A 6,000-nucleotide genomic window follows, 5' to 3' on the forward strand; every position below is an offset into this window, starting at 1 on the left:
AACTATGTCAAAGTTGGGAGGTGTGATAAGTGCTGCAGGTCGTCTGTGTTGACAGAGGCGTCATTCTCCCAGCGCCCCGCTGGCCTCCTGACACTCAGAGCAGCTGCTCCGAGGAGAAGACAGAGGCGCCTCTGCTTCGGGGCATGTTAATTGTTCCTTGGTGGCAATTTGTCTGGCCTAGCGAGCCCAGCTAAAGCTTCTAGAGAGGCTGTTTTGAAGTGATGCACCTTCTTGGTCTGAATAGAGGTCGTGTCCTGGCGAGCTGCCACATGGGAAGAAGTGCCTCTTTAATTTCTTTAGAACTTAGCAAGAGGACACCAGAACTCTTGGCTTTGCATTTGAAAACTGCGGCGAGTACCCGGGGATATTTGTCATGTGAGTTTCAGTTCTGGGCGACGCCAGCCCAGGGAACACAGATCAAGAGCCAGCCCCTTAAAGAGAGCAGAGAAAACGGCAGCCGGTGTCTGCGGTCCTGACATTTTATGAGGGAAACTTCATCAATTTCACAATGCTGTAAAAGTGGCCCATTAGTCAAAAGGTAGGGGAGGAGCCCTAGCCTGCTAGGGCAGACCTAGTGAAGGGGTCAGGCATGCCAACCTGCACGGGGGCTCGGTCTAAGTTGGTCCTGAACCCGGAGGGGTTGGTGCCTGCAGAACTCTCCCAGAGCCGGTGGGCTGGTGCAGCCGAGCTGGCTGTGTCCTCCCTGTGGAAGCCCACCGGCCGCTCGGACGGGCACGGCTGCCCATGTGCTCAGCAGGGCCTTCCCCGATGTGATGTGTGGGTCCTTGATGACCCTGGGGGTGGCACTCTGCGCAAACCTTTCACAGCGAGGGCATCCGGAGCCCACGCCACCACCTCTTTTGTGGGGCTCCCAGGGCTCTCCCATGCCAGGCCACTGCACACCTGCCCTGGTCACCCCAGGCGGGGCACCAGGCAACTAGACGCAGCCCCAGTGCCCAGAGCCTCGAGGGGTTCGAGCTGCCCGACCCTGAGCCTGCGCACCGGCCTCACCTGTTCCTTCTCCCAGGAACCACAGCGGAGGCTCGTGCTCCCGCCCCGCTGTCCTCCCTCCCCTCGCCTCCTGACCGACCTGCGCTTCCCTGCCCGGCCCTCCCTGAGGACTGTGACAAACTGTCTTTCCAATGACAGTCCTTCCTGGTCTGTTGGCCTCACCTGACCTGAATGATAATGAGGTCAGTCTTTCCACACACCCCAGTCCTCTAGAAGGGGCAGCAGCCTTGGCGTCGCCATGCTCGGGTTCGAATCCTGGCTCGATTTTCGTACTTCCCTCATCCATAGGGTGGCAGAGCAATAACTGGCAGGCTTGTGAGAGTCGGCAGCGTGAAATGCCGGCATGCTGCTGCCGCCTGGCGCGTGCTCTGGGAAGTCAGCCTGCACCGGGTGTGGCCTGGCTCCTGGCACAGTCTCCCAAAGGCCTTCGCCCAGCGCCTCCCTGATGCCTCTGGCACCACCTGCAGTGCAGCCTCACCCGCTCCCAGGGCCTCAGCCAGGACCCCTCCTGCTGGGCTCCCACAGCCACGAGCCCACCACCCCCAGGCCTGGCCCCAAACTGGGCCTCATCTGAGCTGCGCGTGAGCTGGGAGTCTGCTCTCAGGAGGGCAGGAGTGTGGGCGCTGGGGCAGCATCCAGGCCAGGCCAGGGGAAGGCCATAGGCAGGAGGCAGAGAGGGCAGAGGGGCTGAGGGAAGCAGGAGTGCGGCCGGGCCAGGCCCAGGGAGGCCCGTGCCTGCTGCGGGAGCAGGGCCCAGGGGCCTTGCTAGGTGGCCCTGGGCTGTGGGCTGTGGCATGTTTCCTTTACTCCTGGCTGGAACTTTGCAATGCAACCTCATCACTAGATGCAACCGGAGCGCGTCTGTGGCTGGAGACCTGGAAGTCTGGAGAGCGCAGGGCCACCCTCTCTCTTTCACCTTCAGGCTGCACGTCTTCAGGTCTGCAGGTGCCATGCAATCTTCCCAGGACACCCCTGCACACCTCCCTTGACATGGCATGGAGCAGAACTCACCATCCCCACCCTGGCCCCCAGCCCATGCAGGCCTGCCGGCCACCCGATAGGCCGCAGACTGGGGGTGAGCTGGCCCGGTCCCAGCCCCGCCCATCCTCCTTCCTAGTCACCTCTGGACTCTGCACCCCCTATCCCTGCCCTCCAGGGCTCAGGCTGCCTGGTCCCTCACTTGACCCACTGCCCAGGCTCTCTGGGGTAACCCACCCTCCGTGGGGAAGCCATTGGCAGTTTCTAAAGCACAAATCTGACCATGGCCATGTGCCCCCCTTCCCTCAGCACGAGGTCCACTGGCCTGGCTTCACCTCTCTCCTTCCACCTCCCACACCTGTCACTCTGCCCACCGAATGTTGGTGAAGCAGATTTAGACTCCTGGGGACCATTGTACTGACCGTTGCAGCCACGTGCATCCTGGGACAGGTGTCCTTTGCCTTCATGGTGGGTGGGAACGGACTCGTCGCCCCATCAGGACCGCCTCTTTGGTGACAGCCCTTGGCCTTTGCATCACCCATAAAGAAGAGGCACCTTGGGCAGGGCCAGCCAGGTGGCTGTAAACGTTAAAGAAATGGTTGCTGGAGCCTGACAGAGCCTGCCTGCCACTCCCTCTCACCCGCCCTCCCGACTTCCTCTTCCTCTGGGCCTGGAGCCCCGAGCCAGCGCTGCTCCCTGGCCTCCTCGGAGCTCTCTGATGCGGTCACTAAAGCGGAGCTCGTCATTCCTGGTGGATGTGGCCGTGGAGGAGGCGCGAGGAGCTGCTTGCACACTGTTGGCATTCGCTGTTTGTCCTCTTCCTTCGCCTTTGGCTCCAAGTGAGCACTCCCAGGACGACCGTGTGCCCCCAGGTGTGCTGCACAGGTGTGTGTCCCAACGCCGCCCTCTGCACAGGTGTGCTGCCTCTACAGCCGGCACCCACGTGGCTGTCAGGCCCCTCCTGCTGCACGGATGCCTCAGGAGACCCCCTCGTGCCCATTCCGCGTGCGCGGTTGGCTCAGACCCGTCTCCCACTCCCGCCGGGCTGGGAGCTCTCTGGGAGAGGAGCGGCCACCTGCCTCTGTGTCTTGGCGGCCTAGCACCAGCCTCGTCTGAGAGCAGCTTTTCAGAAACGCTGATGTGACAGCGACAATAGCACTTAATCCTCGCACAGCGATCGCTCTGCACCGGGCGTTGTTGTCAGTGCTTCTCGCACATCAACTCAGTCTGCTGTAAATGTCCGTTTTGGGGCCATCCGTGACAGAGAAATCCACAAAATATTCGGCGACGCAGATCAGACTTTGATTGAGCCGGGATCCTTTTCCTTTGCGCGGTGTCTCTTCAGCGGTGGAAACACTACCGTTTTCTTCAACTGCTGGTTCCTTCATTTACTTATGCGGGAAATTTACTGATCACCGACTGTGTCAGAGGTGTGCGGCCCCACAGCAAAGCAGACGGCCAGACGCTGCCCACAGGAGCAGCGGGGCTGGCGATGCAGCCACGGAGGCGGGCGCCCAGCAGGCGCCCTGCCGGTGAACGAGCCTCTGTAAACTGCGGACAGGCAGTGGAGGACTCCGGGCTCTGGCTGTGGCAGGGTAGAAAGCAGAACAACCCTCCGTGGAGCACATGGGGAGGACGTCCCCAGGCACAGGAGATGAGCACGCTGTGCTGCCTTGTCACCCTCTTTGCCATCGAGAACTTGGAAGGTCCAGCGGACACTCCCTTGGACGAGGTGTTGGAGGAAGTTCATTGGTGCAGGCTTCATTCTTGGAAAGCTCTGTGGTGGCTGCCTTTTGCAAGTCAGAGCTGAGAAGGGGATCTGTCACCACTGAGACTAGGTCCCTGGGGAAAATGGGACTCTGGAGCAGGAGAATCCAGATAGCAGCTCCCCATTTCCAGAGACAAAGCGCCGTTATTGCGGTTTGAGGCCAGGTTCTAGCAATGACTCACGGAGCCGTTCCATGGTGACCAATTCACTGTGGTGTCCCTGGGAATCAGACAGTCCACTGAAGTCTTACTCTGCACAAAATAAACAGAGAGGCATATTCTAGATCTGGTGACTAGAGAGCCCGGAGCCAGCACGATTGTTGGGACCCTACCAGTCCCAGGCCGGAGCCCCGGGAATGCAGGGCAGGTTGCAGCCTCCTGTACGTGGTCTTGGTGGAATCTCTAATGAAGACCCCTCTCCCCTCCCCAGGATGCTCACTGGGGTAATTGTGCACCAAAGAAGGCAAACTCCTCACATTTTGGGGGCATTCGGGGACACTGACTCTGACCTGAGGCAAATTCCTTGGGATCAAAAATATCCTTGTGCCCAGCAGTCAGAGCGTGGCTGGCAGCAGGCAGGTTACTGCTGACATTTGGTCCCTGTCTATGTTATCGTGGGCCTGGCACATTGCCAAACCCACTGGGATTGTTCCCACCACGCCTGAGTGTGCAGATGGGACACACTTGGTGATGGGCAGATTCCCCATGCTGGTTTTCCTGTTGGACTAGCGTGGCAGGAAGGGGCAACTCGAAAGCCCTTGAAAAGTCCTCTTCCTATTAAAACAGTAAAAGAAGCAGTATTTCATCACTGGGAGAATCGCAGAGATTAGTGCCACCATGGGAGCCCCGCAGGCGGCAGGGGTGGGGATTCCTGTTATGTCTCCATCAGCGGCAGGGCTGTCCCGGTGGCAGGTTGGACTTGTGGATTCAGGACGTGCTGATCACAGCGGTAGCTGCCATTTCAGATGTGGGGAATTTATCTGAAATGATCACGACTCCCAGTGCCCAGGGTGCAAATAATCTGGTGAACGGTGAATGCCTTTTCATTGCCTACCTGCTAGTGACGATGCCACCGCAAATCACTCACCCCTGGCAGAAGCAGCCGTGTGCCTTCACGGCTCCTCCTTGGGTGCAGGTCGATGCTGACAGCTAACCCGCCACACGATGCTGGTGGGTCTGGTGAGGAGAGAACAGTAGGTTCTCTAGAAAGCTTGCTAAGACACAAATGTGCCACATCCCAAGTACGCTGGCAGTCAGATTTGGTCAGGAACACAGAGGCTGCTCTAGATACTCCGAGTTAGGGAGGATTAACGAAGGGGTCAGAGGCGTAGGAGTCCCTGGTGGAGGGAAGTCAGGAAGGTGGCCAGGAGGAGCCTGTGCATCAATTTCACCAGAAGTTGCTGTCTCAGGAACCTCCTAGAAGCTCCCAGGAGCTGGTTCGGGGTGTGACCTAAACCAGGTGGCTGTCAAGGGCTATCCTGGGAGCTGCTCCAACTCCACCCCTGTCCCCACGTCTGCCTGTAACTGCCCCCGTGAACATGGCCCTCCCTCCAGTCCGCTTGGGAAGCTGCATCGGTGCCTCTCACTTGGCAGACTCTACTGCTGAGACGCAGGGGCACTTGGGCTGGGAAATACAGTTCTCCTCCTTTGCATTAAGAGAACTTGGGGTGGCCTCGGCAATGCTGGGTTGACAGCAGTGAGGCAGCGTGGGGCGTGGTGTGTGACGCATGTGCCCAGCAAAGGGTGGTCGCCTTCTGGGGACTCCTGGTCATGAAACGGAAACAGAAGCCACCTGTGGCCAATTTAATGACCAAAATCTCATCTTACAGTTGTCTCAAAACAGACTCTAAACCTTTGGCTTCAGGGCTCTGCCCAGGGATTTTTAACTTTCTACTCTATTTTATTTTCACATTTAGTTGGATGAATATTGCTGAGTGGTGTTGATGCTCCTACAATCCTGATACCCCCAAACCACCCGTTCCTGGAGTTCTTGCTTTCAAATCACGCCCATTGATAAGAGGATATCTTTGAAATCTTTTCTTTCTTCAAAGGTGCATGCAACATACATTTTTGAATTCTTAGAAATCTAAGAGCCTCTTTCTGTTTCCTTTACAAGTGAATAACAAATGGCTAGACTGAGACTGAGCCACCCACTTTTCCCGTCAACAGTCTGTAGCGATCCCTGACGGCTGTCTCCCGGCACTCAGACCGCAGAGACTCCAGCCACCCCTGCGGCTGTTTATT

This window comes from Microcebus murinus, chromosome 16 (assembly GCF_040939455.1).
Source record: "Microcebus murinus isolate Inina chromosome 16, M.murinus_Inina_mat1.0, whole genome shotgun sequence".
Classification (NCBI taxonomy): Eukaryota; Metazoa; Chordata; class Mammalia; order Primates; family Cheirogaleidae; genus Microcebus; species Microcebus murinus.